The 17,691-nt window shown below is 45.6% G+C and overlaps 1 protein-coding gene across 1 annotated transcript in view; it reads left to right on the forward strand.

The window, feature by feature from the left end:
• The first annotated feature begins 306 nt into the window (after positions 1-306).
• The window catches only part of FRMPD1 (FERM and PDZ domain containing 1), a 1,007,848-nt gene continuing 990,463 nt past the window's right edge, over positions 307-17,691 (forward strand). Inside the window, exon 1 of the mRNA XM_069205792.1 lies at positions 307-570. The gene's annotated coding sequence lies outside the window, so the exon portion shown is untranslated. The remainder of the gene's footprint in view (positions 571-17,691) is intronic.

Raw genomic sequence — 17,691 nt, forward strand, 5'->3', positions numbered from 1 at the left:
AATGAACACAGCAGAGCCAGCAGATGGCGCTCTTCTTCCTGATGTGGCGGCATGTCGCTGACAGGGCGTTAGAGCCCATGAAGCCAGGGTGCCGAGCAGTGAGCACAGGCTGCCGGGCGGAGTTATTCGCTGCTCATTCACCTCATCGGCCAGGCTCCACCGCGTCCACCAGTGGGTGACCAGAGGTGGCTGGTCGCCGACTACCTCCAGGGCCTCCACGGGCTGACGCCGGCTCTTCAGGGGACCCATGCAAAGTTTTCCATCTGGGTGCTCCGCGATAGGAGCTAGAGATAGCGGGTGACCCTGACACTAGAAGGAATGAAAAGGAGAAAAGGAAGGGTACACCACTGATTTTACTCATTGAATCAGAAAAGATGACATAGCCTTCGAAAGGCGCCCTCATTCGTCTTTGTTGTTTGCACCTGTCACCTACGCACTATTTACCAACCTGAACTGTCCAGCCAGCCAGCCAACAGTTCATCGTTTTCAATACAATTTGCGGGTGCCCCTTTCTTCAGGGGAGAGTATGTTTCCAAGTGGATTCTGGAGATCTCCTCCGCTACCAAACAGGTAAATACTTTTTATGTGTTTAATAATTGTTTAAAGTTGTTTAGATTGGGTTCAAATATGGTATGCGGCGTGTTTCTAAGGGCATGTTGGTGGTGCGGGAGGGGGGCGTGGATAATGATGTTTGGCCAGAATCACACAATGTGATGAAGCGCTGATCTGGGATTCAGACGGATGTTTCCTCTTTCAATCGCTACACCACATATCCTGTCCTTAGGAAAGTTAAAGCCTGGCATTGATGGTGGCAGAAGCCAATTCAAGGTGCTCTCTGCCATGCTCCAGCAGCTGCTGGAATAGAGGCTGGGAGGTGCAGGCCCCAAGTTTGCATGCTGTTAAGACAATCGCACCCACCCCTTCATGTATTATTTGCTCATTCATATAATGCTTGTCTGTACCTGACTTTTAAATAGTGCGGTAAACGTCACGGCCTCACATGTGTCCACATGAGCCAGGGGTGTATCGTTGGCAGCTGTGCAGGAGGGTCCGCTCAACCGATGGCGCGTGCACAGCTGTCACCATTCCAGCTTAAGTACAATTGTTGGGGCTTCTCTTCACATTGTGCTGCTACGCCGACGACATAGATTTTCGCCGATTGCGAGTATGCGATTGTTTACAAGTACAGAGATCACTGGTTGTCACTGATATGCAATATTGTTACATGAAAAGCTTATACTTGCAAAGTGTAGTTGGGCCAATGCCCCTTGATTCTGTAGTTTTATGGAAACTGTGGGGCGTTTTTTTTTTATTGAGGGTCCGGTGTTAGCTATTCTTGTATGTTCGATCAAGCATAAAAAAGAGGTACACATCTTTTTACACTGGAAAGCACCACACGTGTTTCGGATGTTCTGCTCAACCTCTTTCTACTGTTTCCATCTCATACACATTGCCTTCCAAGAAGTGTTAAAATAATTTACATCCGCTACACAGACTGTATTTATTTTCCAAAATGCATGTTAATTTTTACAGGTAAAGATCTGTCATAACATAAACCTTAAAATAGGGCACTGTCCTTTGAAATGCAGAATTATTATGACAAGTAACCAATATGACCATGATTTGTACTCTTGTCTGTAGACTAAATCTAACCCAAAAATGAAATGCATGACATATGCATCTAAGTGTAACTTATTCACTGGACTTGTTTGATTTGGTTTCATTGAATTATCTAATTTATAAGCGCCTAACATGAAAATGCACCCACTGAGAAACGTGAAATGAAAGAGAAAAACACAAGACACTGTCCCATTAAATTTGTCAGAACTTCTTTTTACTGTTTGACCGATGAATGTGGTATTTATATAGTGCACTCTTAAACAAAAACGTGTTTCTAGGTGTTATTATTATTTATCTGGAGTAGAGAGAATCGTACTAGAAGTAGGCTCATAATAGATCTGAGAGGCTACCAGGCTAACTGAAATTTTAGGGTGCCTTCATCAAACAGTGAATGGACATCATTTTGCATAATGCCGTCATTCTCTTTGCTGCAATTGCTAGCGCAGACAGGCAGGACCCTTGGCCTACAAGGCCAGTATAGTTGAAATTAGCATACCCTGAGATACTGCCTGGGTCTGATTTTGCCTTGATAGGTTAATCAATGATTAATGAGTTCATAAAATATTCATTTATTGTATGACATCTTCCAGGAGTCACGAGCCTTGAAACGTTGGTTCAGCATCTAGATATTGGGTGAAGTTGCAGAAAACGTCCTTGCACGTTGCGTTATCTCTAAGTCACCATTGTTGTTCCTTCGATTGGGAATGTATTGTAAGCCTGCTTGGTCATCAAGCGTCATTTGTGGTCCTGCCGTTCTTTAGGCCCCAGTCTTAAGTCTGCTCCTTAATCTCCAGGGGTGATCTTATGTTTGAAGGACCATCACAGTTCTCTGTACCATTCCTGTGTTCTCAAGCTGACAAACCTGACTGTGGAGGGTCACTCACTTAGAGGACTCAGATGTACCATACAATGGTGGGCAAAATAACATAATAACCTTTTTAGTACACATGAAACCGTTATAGCTCAAGAAAACGTTTCGGTGTGTTTAGTCACTCGGATGTTCATTTCCTGAAACAGCAAGTTATCCACAAGGAGGCCTTTTGACCCTTTACCTGGAACTTCCTTGGTTCAGATGACTTCATTTTTTGTGTTCCCACTTCTTCTGCATAACCATGAATAACAAGCTATCACCTCAACGGCCCTGGGCCCTTAGTAGCGCTCTTCACTCCGTTCTGACTCCCTATGCCTTCTGTTTTCACCTAATATTTACTGAATTACATTATTTGGCCTTTTGTTGAGGTAAATTCTTTGCTTGACGCCTTTGAAGTGTAGCACTGTTGCCAGCACTGTGTGTTTTTTGTGTGTTGGAAAATAGCCTGCCTGGGATTCTTCCTTTATCAAACGCCAACAGTGTCACTGAGCGCGAAAAAGTGAACCCCGTGAAGACCTTAAGTACAGGGGCGACAGATACATTGGTGCAACAGGTGCAGTGGCACCGATCCCATATGCCTGATGGGCCCACTGAACCCTGATTATTGCTGTATTCCACAGTTCAAACAACGGCCAGGTGCCTCCTCCTCGCTCTCGGGCTCATGTTGCACCGGCTGTGCCACTGCTTGAGAATGGGAAGTGGGCAGCCGTGGGCTACTGCTGCCCATATGGCCTGCTGCAGAACATTGACAGCAGACTGTCAGCCAATAAATCTTAGCCGCATCCGCTCTCAGGAAGCAGGAAGGCTTGAGTGGTATGTGCAGGGGCTTGGGTGCTTTCCGAGTAACAAATGTCTTCTAAATTGTATCGGGACTCCCGGGGGACTTCGGTGAAGTGCATCTCTGTGGAAGGTGCTGGGTGGGGATCACCAGCAGTAGAAGTGCTCGATCCATCCACAGAGCGGCGGCAGTGGCAGGGCAAGACCCCCACGCGCTCTAACCTGCTCTCCAAAAAATCGGAAACAAAGTTGTGGGTTTACGAGTGTAAGGGGCTGAATTACTTCTTGGCCCATTTTAATCATGTTTCCCTTCCCGGAACAGAAGCAGCTCATCTGACTTAAGTGGGCGAGTTTGAAAGGTGCAGTCCACACTACTATACTATGGATCCATTACATCAATGCACCCAGCGCTCAGTTTGTGAATGAATAAGTTCCGGGGTTCACGGTTTGCTCAGAGGAATGTCGGGGGAAGCGGATACTAAGACTGCTGTAGTCTTATAACACCTCATGCCTTTTTCATCCACCACCAGAGACTCCTTGCCCCTATATTTCACTCTTTTAGGTTCTTTTACACCCCTGCTTTCTTTCCTGACAACACTCTTCAATTCTTTATCATCTTCGTTCTTTCCCTCTTTTGCGGCTTTTTCTCTCTTGCTCTAAATCAAAGTCTTATGAGGAAAAAACCATAAGTGCTGGTCTCCAAAAAGGAATGCTGGTGGGCCCCACCTGATACCACCAACTCAAATTAAGCACATAATGCACTACTACATAGATGCCACTGTGTAAAAATGAATACTACTGAGAATACAACTGCTGAATGAGGTAATTGAATGGTAAATGATGAGATTGGATCAATAGTTTTGGCAATAGTTGCATTCGTTTTGGGGTTATGTTTATCCCTTATGTTCAGAGTTAGAGTAAGGCATAGCATTAGCTTCGGTGTTCGGCGTATGAATATGGTTTGGATTAGATTTGAGGCACCGGGTGGGTTTAGCCTTTGATTTAGGGCTAGGTTTAGTGTAAAGGTTATGCTAAGAGTTAGACTTAGTGTTAGGGTACAGTTGGGTCTAAGAGTTAGACTGAGTGGTAGATTTAGGGTTAGGGTAGGGTCACATAGTTAGATTGATTGTTAGGCTAAGGTGAGTATACTTACTCTTGTACTTATTCAACATAGTGGTAATTTCAGAAGTTGTAGTACTAACTTCATTATTCATACTTTCCCTCGGGTGGATCCTGTGTATAGTATCTCAATAAAGTTGTATTCTGTATAGTTACATACAAACCTTGCTAGTCTACTGGAATGAAGCTGCACTCTGCCACTTACTGTGCTGGATCTATAGATGAGCTTTGATGTGATGGCCCATGCCATCCACTTGTCGTCAGTGGCCTGGGACCAGGCCACCACTCGCATTATTTGACCAAACCGTCACATGTTAGGTGGGGACTTTTCTCTCTTCTACAGAAAAGGTGTTCTGTAAACTACTTAATTTAGTAAGAATTTAAGCATGCCATGGACCATCTCTACTCCCAGGTACTCATATACCATTCTTACAAAGAAGATATGCATCATATCTGTCTATGGGTGTGTGACACTGTGGATAAACTCGATGCCTTGCTGACACCTCGGCAGCTGGTTGGATGAGGGAGGTATGCTGCAAGCTAAGTTCAACTAAGATGAGGGTGCTGTGGATAGGATTGTGTAACAGTGTGCATTCTGATCAGACCAGAACCCCTGACTCTATTTGGGCAAGTACGGGTTTGTTCTGAAAATATGTGACAAACTTAAGCACGGTCACCAGAGAGGGTCCATTGTGATGGAAGCTTTTTTTAACTGTATCATCTGGGAGGAGTTCTACCTATTGTTCTGCCTACCTATCACATGGTGTTAGTTGAAACTCAAGTAACCTTTATGCTTCATTGTTGCAATACCCTGAATTTAGTCTTACCAGACTATAGGCTAAAATGTCTGCATGGAGTACAGAACATGCCCACTTACACTCTCTTGAAAAAAGAGTACATTGGCTTCTTGTGGTAAAACACATTAAAGTCCATTGCCTCAGTTCCACGTCTTTGTATATTCTGCCTCCAGACTACTTATCTAAAACATGGATCCCATGTGTCTGTATGTGCGGCATTTGTTTGATAGGCCTTAAACTCTTGGAGGTTCTAAAAAGATGTTTTTGAAAATCGTGGAGCCCAGAGGGATGCTATGCGGGCCTCTCAGCTTTGAAAAAAAACTTCCTTTGGAACTATGAACTTAACTGTGATTCAATTCTGAGAGTCTCTCATGCCTGTTTGTTGCAGCAGGAATGAGTTGTTTACAGTGTGGTGTTGTTTAATTTCCATTCTTAAACTCAATATGCTTCGAGGTGGTTTGGCTAGTTGTACAGTACAAATAAATAAATAAATACATCAAAATGAATTTTACCCCTGATGAGCCCTTACCTGGAGATCAGACGAGTGCCTTGTATCCACCTCAGGGGCGGCTCCTCGGTTAGGGTGGAGGAGTTTTGCCCACTGCCAGCAGCGGCATCTCCAAAACCTCTAAAACATATTGAAAATAAGCTTAGTTTATTATTGTTTTCTTCTAGAGGGGTGGGGCCATGGGGTGACGAGTGTGAGCGGGAGTGCCCAGCACTCCCCCTCAAAGCTCATGACTGTTTGGCCGGCCATCTCGGGCCGGCAAAACACACATGCACACAGGGCTCTCTCCAGCCCAAAAACACAGTTGCCGGGCTGGAGAGAGCTTGCACATGCTTCCTGTCTTGAGCACCTGGCTTGGTGCTCTCAGCCAATCCTGACGCTGTTTCGAGCAGCGTCAGGATTGGTCGCAGGACAGGCTGGGAGCCTGTGCCTGCAGCCGGCTGCAGCAGACGGAGGAGCGGCGCAGCCTGTGTGCAGATACGGTTATTATTTTTTTAAATTGTATTAATGCCCCCACCAATCCCACCTGCTGCCCTCTCCCCGCAAGCCGCACCACCCCATGTAAGACCCGCGAGCCGTGACTGCTAGCCTCACAACAAACATAGGGGGTCATTACGACCCTGGCGGAAGGCGGAGAACCGGCGGTAAGACCGCCAACAGGCTGGCGGTCTTACTTTGTGGAATTATGACCATGGCGGTTACCGCCATGGTCATCCGCCGGTTCTCCGTTCCGTCCGCCGGGCTGGAGACCTGGGTCTCCAGCCCTGTGGCCATCACTATACCGCCGGCGGTATTTTGACCCGGCTTACCGCAGTGGATTTCCAGCGGTTTCAACCGCCATGAAATCCATGGCGGTAAGCACTATCAGTGCCAGGGAAGGAATTCCCTGGCACTGATAGGGGTCTCCCCCACCCCTCACCCCCACCCGACTCCCTCCAGAAACCCCCCCACCACTCCTGCCACCCCCCAAAAGTGGCAAGACCCCCCTCCCCACCCCAACCCCCAACATCACTTCACCCATACCCACACGACACGCATGCAGGCACCACCTACATACTTACACGCACACACACCGACATACATGCCAACATCCACACACACAGTCAGACACGCACACCCACATTCAAACATACACGCACACATCCATAAAGACATACCCACAGACATACACGCACTTATTCCCATACACACAACACCCCTGCAAGCATACACGCACTCACACACACCCCCTCTACATACACAGACGCACACCCCCATGCACCCACACAACACACAGCACCCCCTCTACCCCCCTCCCCTCACGGACGATCGACTTACCTGGTCCTACAATCCTCCGGGAGGGGACGGGAGCCATGGGGACAGCTCCGCCGACACCACACCGCCAACAGAACACCGCCACAGCAAATCACAGGACGTGATTCGCTGGGCGGTGTTCTGTTGGCGTGGCGGTGGAGGTGGAGCAACCTCCACTTCCCCGCCACTTGCCAGTATGGCTGTTGGCGCCTCTCCGTCCGTAAAGGGACGGAGAGCTGCCAGCGGTCATAATAGGCCGAGCGGCAAACCGCCTGCACTGGCGGTCTTCCGCACGGCGGTCCCTCGGCAGTCTTTAAAAAAAACTGCCGAGGTCGAAATGACCCCCATAGTCTTCCACAAGTGCTGGCGGCGTTAGTTACCAATAAATATTTCTCTTGTCTGTTTCTGTGCTTGGGGAATGCAGTGGAGCACTTGTGGGTGGCTCATCCATTGGGGAATTGAGGGTGCTGATCCCCTGCTGAGAGCCACTGCTCACTCTAGTTTAAAATTAATTCAGTACAGTTTTTCAGTTTAATTAAATACATGGGCAGTTAGATGCCTTATTGCTGAAGCAATGGGTGGGGGTTGACTGACAGGGAGTCACGTTTCTTTCATGGGGGGCTGGAAGTGAAGTACTCATGTCAGTTTAGACTGGTATCCTACTATGGCCAGCCCGGCATGCACACTTGAGGCCTCTCATACCTGCGCAATCCTAAGGAGATGGATGGAACACAGCCACAGGCCTCAGTCTCCAAATGAACCCTGGATTCGCCTGCACTAACTGATCATGTGGCTGCTCTCATTCTGGTTTCTAACGTAAACAGAATGAGAGCAGCCTGTGGAACGGTGGAGAGCCCCTTGCAGACTTCGGTATGGGCACCTGATATACACCTGTAAGAGGTTGCTCTTATTTTCTAATTGCTTTTTATAAGTGAAGTTATAAGGCACACACGGAGGCATGCCTTCTTTAGAATATATCAGTATAATGGTATTTTTCATTTTGGCCGGATTTTAAGGTTACATAAGAGGTTTTGTACTTTTGTTTAATATAGTCATGCATATATAAATAACTGTTTCAAATACAAAAAGGGGGGACTATGGGCAAATCAAGGTCCAACATATACGCCCCCAAACTGTCTATGTAAAAGCAAGGAGTGTGCAGTTGCTCAGTGGAAAAAAGAGTGAAAAGTATAGGCCAGGGATACCTCAGGCATCAGATCAGAAGATCTGATTGCTCAGGAGCAAGAGTCCTCAAGAGGCCTCACACACCCGAAAGGGTGTCATGCTTCATCTTCGGGCAGCGCCTTGTTGGGCCGGCGCTGCAGTGCCTAATGGGCCCCACCAGGATGCCTTTTAACGGACATATTTTGTATTTTGCCGATGTGTAGAGTGAGATGCAGTGTACAGGGATCACATCATTTTGCTTTGCACAAAATCAAGACGGTGGATTCTATTGATGTTATCCTTTTGAATGGAGGCCAAGGGATGCCAGTTAGGTTTGCTGGGGTAAGAAGTTGTTTCACCTGGCTTGCTCTTTGTTTCCCCTGGCATTGCTCTGGCTACACATGGCCTCAGGAGCTTTGACAGCAGCAGGAACACAAAGCAAAGAGGGTCTCAGGGTCCTGTTCAGTCTCTATAGTTTTCAAACAATGCCCTTCATCTAGTTCCTAAGCAGCTAATATGAGGCTGTTGATGACCTAATGGTGGTTGGAAATGTTAACTTCTGACTTTCAGTGCAGGTTAAAAGGCGTGTGATGTTACCTCCAGCTACCTCAGGAATTTTGGTGAATTGATATTTGTATTTCTGGGTAGATTTATAACATGAGACATCCAGAGATCAGAGTGTTCATCATCTCTTCACGAACTGCATTTGGGAACACTGACCAAAGTGTGTGTATATATATATATATATATATGTTATATCTATATATATGTATATATATTTATATATATATATATATATATATATATATATATATATATATATATATATTTATGTATATATACATATAAATATATATACATATACATATATATATATATTTTCAACAAAAAGAAGCACTGCACTCTCAGGAGATTCATTTTCACCCACCTATGCGTTTTGACTTCCGTCTTTATCACGGTGTTTTAAGATAGATTAGTTTGCACCGGATTAGTGATTTTTAAGTAGAAGGGCATTGGGGGAGTTGTTGTCCATAATACGTGTAAGTCACAGCAATGGTATATTATTTAATACAGCAGCATCATAAGATAAAAGGTTTACAGGAGCATTTCAAATCCTCACAGTTCTCCTCAGTACTCCGTTGTATTACACTTCCTTTCAAATCAATGCTCTGTTATAACACGTATCCTTTCAGCTCAGTGCTGCAGACGCTTTTATTGCCTTTTCCAGCGCTCATTCCATGTCCTGTTTTCACCCTCTCACATATGCCTTCCTTGAATATCAGGACTTACATATTAAATCGCTGAGTCCATGTAGGTAAGCTCCCAGGCCCGTAACTTCTGTCTAATTTACAGTGTACGGGTCGCATCGATCTCCATAATTAATTAGTTCATAACCGTTGCAGAGTTTTCAACAAGGCGCATTTGAAGTCACCAGCTATCCTGCTTATTTGAAGTCTCCAAGTGTAAAAGTACACACACATGTGGTTTGCAGTCAGGGTACTCCCTGTCCAAGCAAGGACCCTCACTCTAGTCAGGGTAAAAGAGAATCACCCTCAGCTAACCCCTGCTTATCCCCTTGGTAGCTTGGCACGAGCAGTTGGCTTACCTTCAGAGTGCTAGGTGTAACTTAATGAAAACACAACAAAATGACACAACAGAGGTTTAGAAAAATAGAAAATACTTATCTAAACAAAACAAGACCAAAACGACAAAAATCCACAATACACAAGTCAAGTTATCACTAAAAATGCAAAAAGAGTCTTCATGTAATTTTAAACACACACTAACGCTGTTAGCGTGAAAATGTACCTTGGCTGCGGCAAAAATAACCCCACACGGGCGAGTGTGCATCAAAAAGGGCTTGCGATACGTCGATTTCACTTATGAGCAAGACCTTGCGTCGTTTCTCCTTTAGTCGGGTCGGTGTGTGTTGTTTCTTTTCTCCGCAGGAGAGCGATACGTCGATCCGGTAAGCACTTTCAGGTCCGGGCAGGCCTTGCGTTGTTTTTACACGCCCAGCGGTGTTTACGTCAGAAATTCAGCTGCACAATGACTCAAAAACCACACAGCGCGGGTTGCGATCTCACCAGCCTCCGTCAACGATGCTGTGCGTCATTTCCCCAGCTCAAGGCATTGATGTTCCGGTAGCGTTGCAGGTGAGTGCCGAGAAGTTGGCAGCGCGTCAATTTTTTAGCCGCAGAACGGAGCCGCGTCAATCTTTTCCCCGCATGACGGTCGGTGCGTGGATTTCTCCCTCTTGGGCTGCCAGCTTCTCCTTTCAGGGTCCCAGGAACTGGATGGGTACCACTTTGCAGAGTAGGAGTCTCTCCAGAGACTCCAGGTGCTGGCAGAGAGAAGTCTTTGCTGTCCCTAAGACTTCAAACAACAGGAGGCAAGCTCAAAATCAAGCCCTTGGAGATCTTCACAATAAGGAAGGCAACACAAAGTCCAGTCTTTGTCCTCTAGCACAGGCAGAAGCAGCAACTGCAGGATAGCTCCACAAAGCGCATTCACAGGCAGGGCAGCTCTTCTTCCTCAGCTCTTCAGCTCTTCTCCAGGCAGAGGTTCCTCTTGGTTTCCAGAAATGGTCTAAATTCTGTGGTTTTGGATGCCCTTCTTATACCCATTTTGCCCTTTGAATTATGCTTACTTCAAAGCAAAGTCTCTCTTGATTGTGAAATCCTGCCTAGCCCAGGCCAGGCCCCAGACACTCACCAGGGGGTTGGAGACTGCATTGTGTGAGGGCAGGGACAGCCCTTTCAGGTGTGAGTGACCACTCCTCCCTTCCCTACTAGCACAGATGGCTCATCAGGAAATGCAGACTACACCCCAGCTCCCTTTGTGTTACTGTCTAGTGAGAGGTGCAACCAGCCCAACTGTCAAACTGACCCAGACAGGGAATCCACAAACAGGCAGAGTCACAGAAATGATTTAAGCAAGAGAATGCTCACTTTTTAAAGTGGCATTTTCAAACACACAATCTTAAAATCAGCTTTACTAAAAGATGTATTTTTAAATTGTGAGCTCAAAGACCCCAAACTCCACATGTCTATCCGCTCCCAAAGGGAATCTACACTTTAATCAGATTTAAAGATAGCTCCCATGTTAACCTATGAGAGGGACAGGCCTTGCAACAGTGAAAAACGAATTTACAATATTTCACTGTCAGGACATATAAAACACATTACTATATGTCCTACTTTAACCATACACTGCACCCTGCCCATGGGGCTACCTAGGGCCTACCATAGGGGTGCCTTACATGTAAGAAAAGGAAAGGTTTAGGCCTGGCAAGTGGGTACACTTGCCAAGTCGAATTTACAGTTAAAACTGCACACAAAGACACTGCAGTGGCAGTTATGAGACATGGTCACAGAGCTACTTAGGTGGGTGGCACAACTAGCGCTGCAGGCCCACTAGTAGCATTTAGTTTACAGGCCCTGGGCACCTCCAGTGCACTTTACTAGGGACTTACTAGTAAATCCAATATACCAATCATGAATAAACCAATTACACACACATTTTGTATAGGAGCACATGCACTTTAGCACTGGCTAGCAGTGGTAAAGTGCCCAGAGTATTCAAAACACCAAAATCAGAGTCCAGCACACATCAAAAACCTGGGAAACAGGGGCAAAAAGTTAAGGGAGACAACGCCAAGGATGAAACGTCTAACAGGGAGCAAAACAACAAAGGTGCCGGACGCAAATAATGGGTGAAAACTAGAGAGAAAGGAAAGCATTTGTTGCTATCAGCCATTGCCCAAAGAGTCAGTTGGCTTATTGTACTGGCATCGCTCTACCTGTCCTGGAAGTGCTGACTGCTGACAGTGTTTGGGCTGCTTCTAAAGAGTATGATTTTATGGGGAAGAGCTTTGCGTGAACTGGAAATGTTCTCTGTCATACTTCCTTGGTCTTTTCTTCAAATTTGTTTAGCTAATCCCCACTGTCCTGTGTGCCATAGTTCACACTCTTTATGTTGATAAATCCTATACTTTCATAGATTGGGTGAGTTTAATGTATTGTTGTTGTCCCTATCCTGGTATTAATCCCTTATTTAATAAAAATGTTGCTTCAGGATGTGAAAGGCAAAGTGTATGCTGCACATCAACCTGTACAAAATATGGAACACAAACACAACCTCCACATATTCACTGCCATGTTTGACCACCTGAAATCACTTATCATGGCTGCCCAAATCTTTGATCACATCTGCAATGACTCAACCATGACAGGTTCACCTACCTTCCCTCCCCTGCAAGATCATTAAAAAGGCACTCTACATTAATCTTCAGTGACATATTGAGGACAATCACCCCTGTTATGACTACTAACAGGCTTCAGAACATGTTAGGGCAATGACACTGCTACTGCACAAGCAGTAGATGACACCCTACTGACCAAATGTAAGAAAGGTCCCTACCTCCTGATATTGCTGGCCCTCTCAGATGCCATCAAAAGCCTTCATCCAGTGTCCAGCACATACCCAATCCTCAGTCTCACCAACACTAACTCCTTCTACTCATCAGCAACAAACAACAAGAAATCAAACCTGGCTCAACAAATTGAATCTGCAAGTCTTCTGTCCCCAATTATCAACCAATGGCAAGTCCCTCAGATACACCCTCAACACCAACCTCTTCCCTAAGGGGAATCTCACAAAAATGATATAAATGGCATAGTTACTGCTGTTCCTCTAAAAGCAAGTAAATCATTTCCTGCTGAAACTTGCGTCAGAAGTGTTGCACTACCCTACATGCTCTTGCTTTCGGATGAAATCAAGCCCTTGCGCCGCAGACCACCAGGTACCACACTGCCTAACCCCAAAATGGTTTGATATATGTAGCAGCATGCCTAATCATGGGTGTGATGAAATTCAGCCACATCATTTTGCTTACATTGATGGAACAACTCTGGCCTCTCTTGCATGCCCACACGATCTTTCAGGCAAGCTGCATATACTAAATCCCCATGAATAGCACACCTGCTTTTTAACCCTGATCCTCCACCATCCTGCCACAACATATCCCATAACCAAAATCTCCAAAAAACTAAGCCTACCAATGAAGAACCACAGCCACTCCAAGCCATGAGGCATAGTAATTACCAGAAATATGCCCTCACCACAAACCTCATCGCCATTATAGGCAATTCAGTATCATCTTATCCATTCACTGACACATGCATTATCACCATGAACTCCCTAGCAGCAAAGTTTAAGACCATCCTACTGTTAGAAATGGGATCTTTAGTTTTCAGTCAGGTTACCCCCTGTCCAAGCAAGGACCCTCACTCTAGTCAGGGTAAAAGAGAATCACCCTCGGCTAATCTCCTGCTTACCCCCTTGGTAGCTTGGCATGAGCAGTAGGCTTAACTTCAGAGCGCTAGGTGTAAAGTATTTGTACCAACACACAGAGTAATTCAATGAAATCACTACAAAAGGACACAACAGAGGTTTAGAAGGATAGAGAATATTTATCTAAACAAAACAAGACCAAAACGTCAAAAATCCAAAATAGGCAAGTCAAGTTATCACTAAAAATGCAAAAAGAGTCTTCATGTAATTTTAAACACAACGCTAACGCTGTGAAAATGTACCTTAGGTGCGTCAAAAATAACCCGCACAGGCGAGTGTGCATCAAAAATGGCTTGTAATGCGTTGTTTTCACTCACGAGCGAGACCTTACGTCGTTTCTCCTTTAGTCGGGTTGGCGTGCGTCGTTTCTTCTATCTGCAGGAGAGTGATGCGTCGATTCGGTCAACACTTTAGGGTCCAGGCAGGCCTTGCGTTGTTTTTACACGCCCAGAGGTGTTTGCATCAGAAATCCAGCTGCGCGATGATCCGAAAACCACACAGCGCGGGTTGCGATCTCACCAGCCTCCGTCAGCGATGAGGCCTTTTGTTGAGGTAAATTCTTTGCTTGACGCCTTTGAAGTGTAGCACTGTTGCCAGCACTGTGTGTTTTTTGTGTGTGGGAAAATAGCCTGCCTGGGACTCTTCCTTTATTAAACGGCAACAGTGTCACTGAGCGCGAAAAAGTGAACCCCATAAAGACCTTAAGTACAGGGGCGACAGATACATTGGTACAACAGGTGCAGTGGCACCGATTCCATATGCCTGAGGGGCCCACTGAACCCTGATTATTGCTGTATTCCACAGTTCAAACAACGGCCAGGTGCCTCCTCCTCGCTCTCGGGCTCATGTTGCACCGGCTGTGCCACTGCTTGAGAATGGGAAGTGGGCAGCCGTGGGCTACTGCTGCCCATATGGCCTGCTGCAGAACATTGACATCAGACTGTCAGCCAATGAATATTAGCCGCATCTGCTCTCAGGAAGCAGGAAGGCTTGAGTGGTAAGTGCAGGGGCTTGGGTACTTTCGGAGTAACAAATGTCTTCTAAATTGTATCGGGACTCCCGGGGGACATCAGTGAAGTGCATCTCTGTGGAAGGTGCTGGGTGGGGATCACCTCACGAGTGAGACCTTATGTCGTTTCTCCTTTAGTCGGGTTGGCGTGCGTCATTTCTTCTCTCCGCAGGAGAGTGATGCGTCGATTCGGTCAAAACTTTAGGGTCCAGGCAGGCCTTGCGTTGTTTTTACACGCCCAGAGGTGTTTGCATCAGTAATCCAGCTGCACAATGATCTGAAAACCACACAACGCCGGTTGTGATCTCACCAGCCTCCGTCAGCGATGCTGCGCGTCGTTTCTCCAGCCCCGGGCGTCGATCTTCGGGGTCGCGTTGCCGGTGAGCATTGATTTTCAGCTGCGTTGCCGGTGGCGCGTCAATTTTTCAGCTGCAGATCAGAGTTGCGTCGATCTTTTCCCCGCACAACAGTCTGTGAGTGGGTTTCTCACTCTTGGGCTGCCAGCTTCTCCTTTCAGGGTCCCAGGAACTGGATGGGCACCACTTGGCAGGGTGGGGGTCTCTCCAGAGACTCCAGGTGCTGGAAGAGAGAAGTCTTTGCTGTCCCTGACACTTCAAACAACAGGAGGCAAGCTCTAAATCAAGCCCTTGGAGATCTTCACAAGAAGGAAGGCAACACAAAGTCCAGTCTTTGTCCTCTTAGCACAGGCAGAAGCAGCAACTGCAAGATAGCTCCACAAAGCACAGTCACAGTCAGTGCAGCTCTTCTTCCTCAGCTCTTCAGCTCTTCTCCAGGCAGAGGTTCCTCTTGGTTTCCAGAAGGTTTCTGAAGTCTGTGGTGTTAAGTACCCTTCTTGTACCCATTTTGCCCTTTGAAGTAGGCCTACTTCAAAGGAAAGTCTCTCTTGATTGTGAAATCCAGCCTTGCCCAGGCCAGGCCTCAGACACACACCAGGGGGTTGGAGACGGCACTGTGTGAGGGCAGGCACAGCCCTTTCAGGTGTGAGTGACCACTCCTCCGCTCCCTCCTTGAACAGATGGCTCATCAGGAAATGCAGACTACACCCCAGCTCCCTTTGTGTCACTGTCTAGTTAGAGGTGCAACCAGCCCAACTGTCAAACTGACCCAGACAGGGAATCCACAAAGTGGCATTTGCAAACACACAATCTTAAAATCAACTTTACTAAAAGATGTATTTTCAAATTGTGAGCTCAGAGACCCCAAACTCCACATGTCTATCCGCTCCCAAAGGGAATCTACACTTTAACCAGATTTGCAGGTAGCCCCCATGTTAACCTATGAGAGGGACAGGCCTTGCAGCAGTGAAAAACGAATTTAGCAATATTTCACTGTGAAGACATATAAAACACATAACTATATGTCCTACCTTAACTATACACTGCACCCTGCCATTTGGGCTACGTAGGGCCTACCGTAGGGGTGTCTTACATGTAAGAAAAAGGAAGGGTTAGGCCTGGCAAGTGGGTACACTTGCCAAGTCGAATATACACTTAAAACTGCACACACAGACACTGCAGTGGCAGGTCTGAGACATGATTACAGAGCTACTTATGTGGGTGGCACAACCAGTGCTGCAAGCCCACTAGTAGCATTTGATTTATAGGCCCTGGGCACCTCTAGTGCACTTTACTAGGGACTTACTAGTAAATTAAATATGCCAATCATGGATAAGCCAATTACATACACGTTTTGTGTAGGAGCACTTGCACTTTAGCACTGGTTAGCAGTGGTAAAGTGCCCAAAGTAACAAAAACAGCAAAAACAGAGTCCAGCACACATCAACAACCTGGGAAACAGAGGCAAAAAGTGAAGGGAGACCACACCAAGGATGAAAAGCCTAACACCTACTAAAATGCTTAAACACAAACCCTGATTCCTAACCATCTTCCACATAGAAGAATTGTACATTCCAGTCCATAGCCTACAGAATTTCTGTGGTAGCCAAACGCTGGCCTTTGAAGTCCAACCTCACTCCTGTGAATATCACAATCACATTCTTTTACACTGAAGAGAATGATAAATAATGCTTACAATGTTCCCTTTTAAGTAGTAGATCTGTTAATGCAACAATATGTCAGCTGCTTAACATTCTAAATCATAATCTCAAATTCTCTTTCTTTGAGAGATATGGCTAAATTACACCTTCTTACCTTCTTCTACCACCAAATTTTCCATCCTCAGGCAGGTTGCTAGGACAAGCATGGAGGTTGAATATCTTTCATCCTCAGAAGCAAATTCTCATGCTTCATAATCCGTGAGCAACCCTTCAAAACATTTGAAATTCTACATAATGAGGTCTGCACCTGTCACTCTTTAAACCAGAGACTCTGAGAATTATTGCACCATGCAGGGAATAATTCCAACTTCATAACTGATATTATCAAACTTTTCACTTGCTACCTCCTAATTTTCTATACATGATTTCTCTGAGATTTCATTATCAAATGCAATAACTCCTTAGTGACCACTGTCTCTGAACCAATATCCTTCCTCTTGGCAAACAACCTACAACAATAATACAATACATTCACACGCTCTGAAAGAGCTACACACTCCCTCACACGTCAATTAAAACATGGTAACTGCCTCAAAATCCATGAAATTGTTAGGTCCGATTCCACCCCAAACAAAATATCCATCTAATGCCGATTTCCAGTTGTCACTGTACAATACAATGAGATAATACTTGGAAGAGAGACTTCAGAAGCTTTATCAAAGATGAATACAGCAACAACAGTGCCCAACCTCTCAAAAAATAAATCAAAACTAATCCTGACAAGAGTTCCCACCTGTTTTCACTAAAGAACATAGATCATTATGGGAAATTCCAAAGAGGGTGGAGACTCACCTACCCCAGGTCCAGTTGTCTCAAATGGTAACACACAATAAATAATGCATTCACCCTATCCTGAAAGTTAAAGAATCACGCTTGAAGTCACTAACAGACAGTGCCAGACAGATCCAAAACTATTTGGAGTTATTAACAGTATCCTAGAAGGTCGACCTTTCCTTATCATCTAACAGTTCTTACAGCAGCATTTGATACCACAGACCATAAGCTATAACTGCAGACTATTTAATACAAGAGAGTCGTTGATGATAACTTTCTAAATTGGTTCACAACCTACCTGACTAAATGCTCTCATTGTTCAAAAAA

The sequence above is a fragment of the Pleurodeles waltl genome, chromosome 1_2, assembly GCF_031143425.1.
Source record: "Pleurodeles waltl isolate 20211129_DDA chromosome 1_2, aPleWal1.hap1.20221129, whole genome shotgun sequence".
Taxonomy (NCBI): Eukaryota; Metazoa; Chordata; class Amphibia; order Caudata; family Salamandridae; genus Pleurodeles; species Pleurodeles waltl.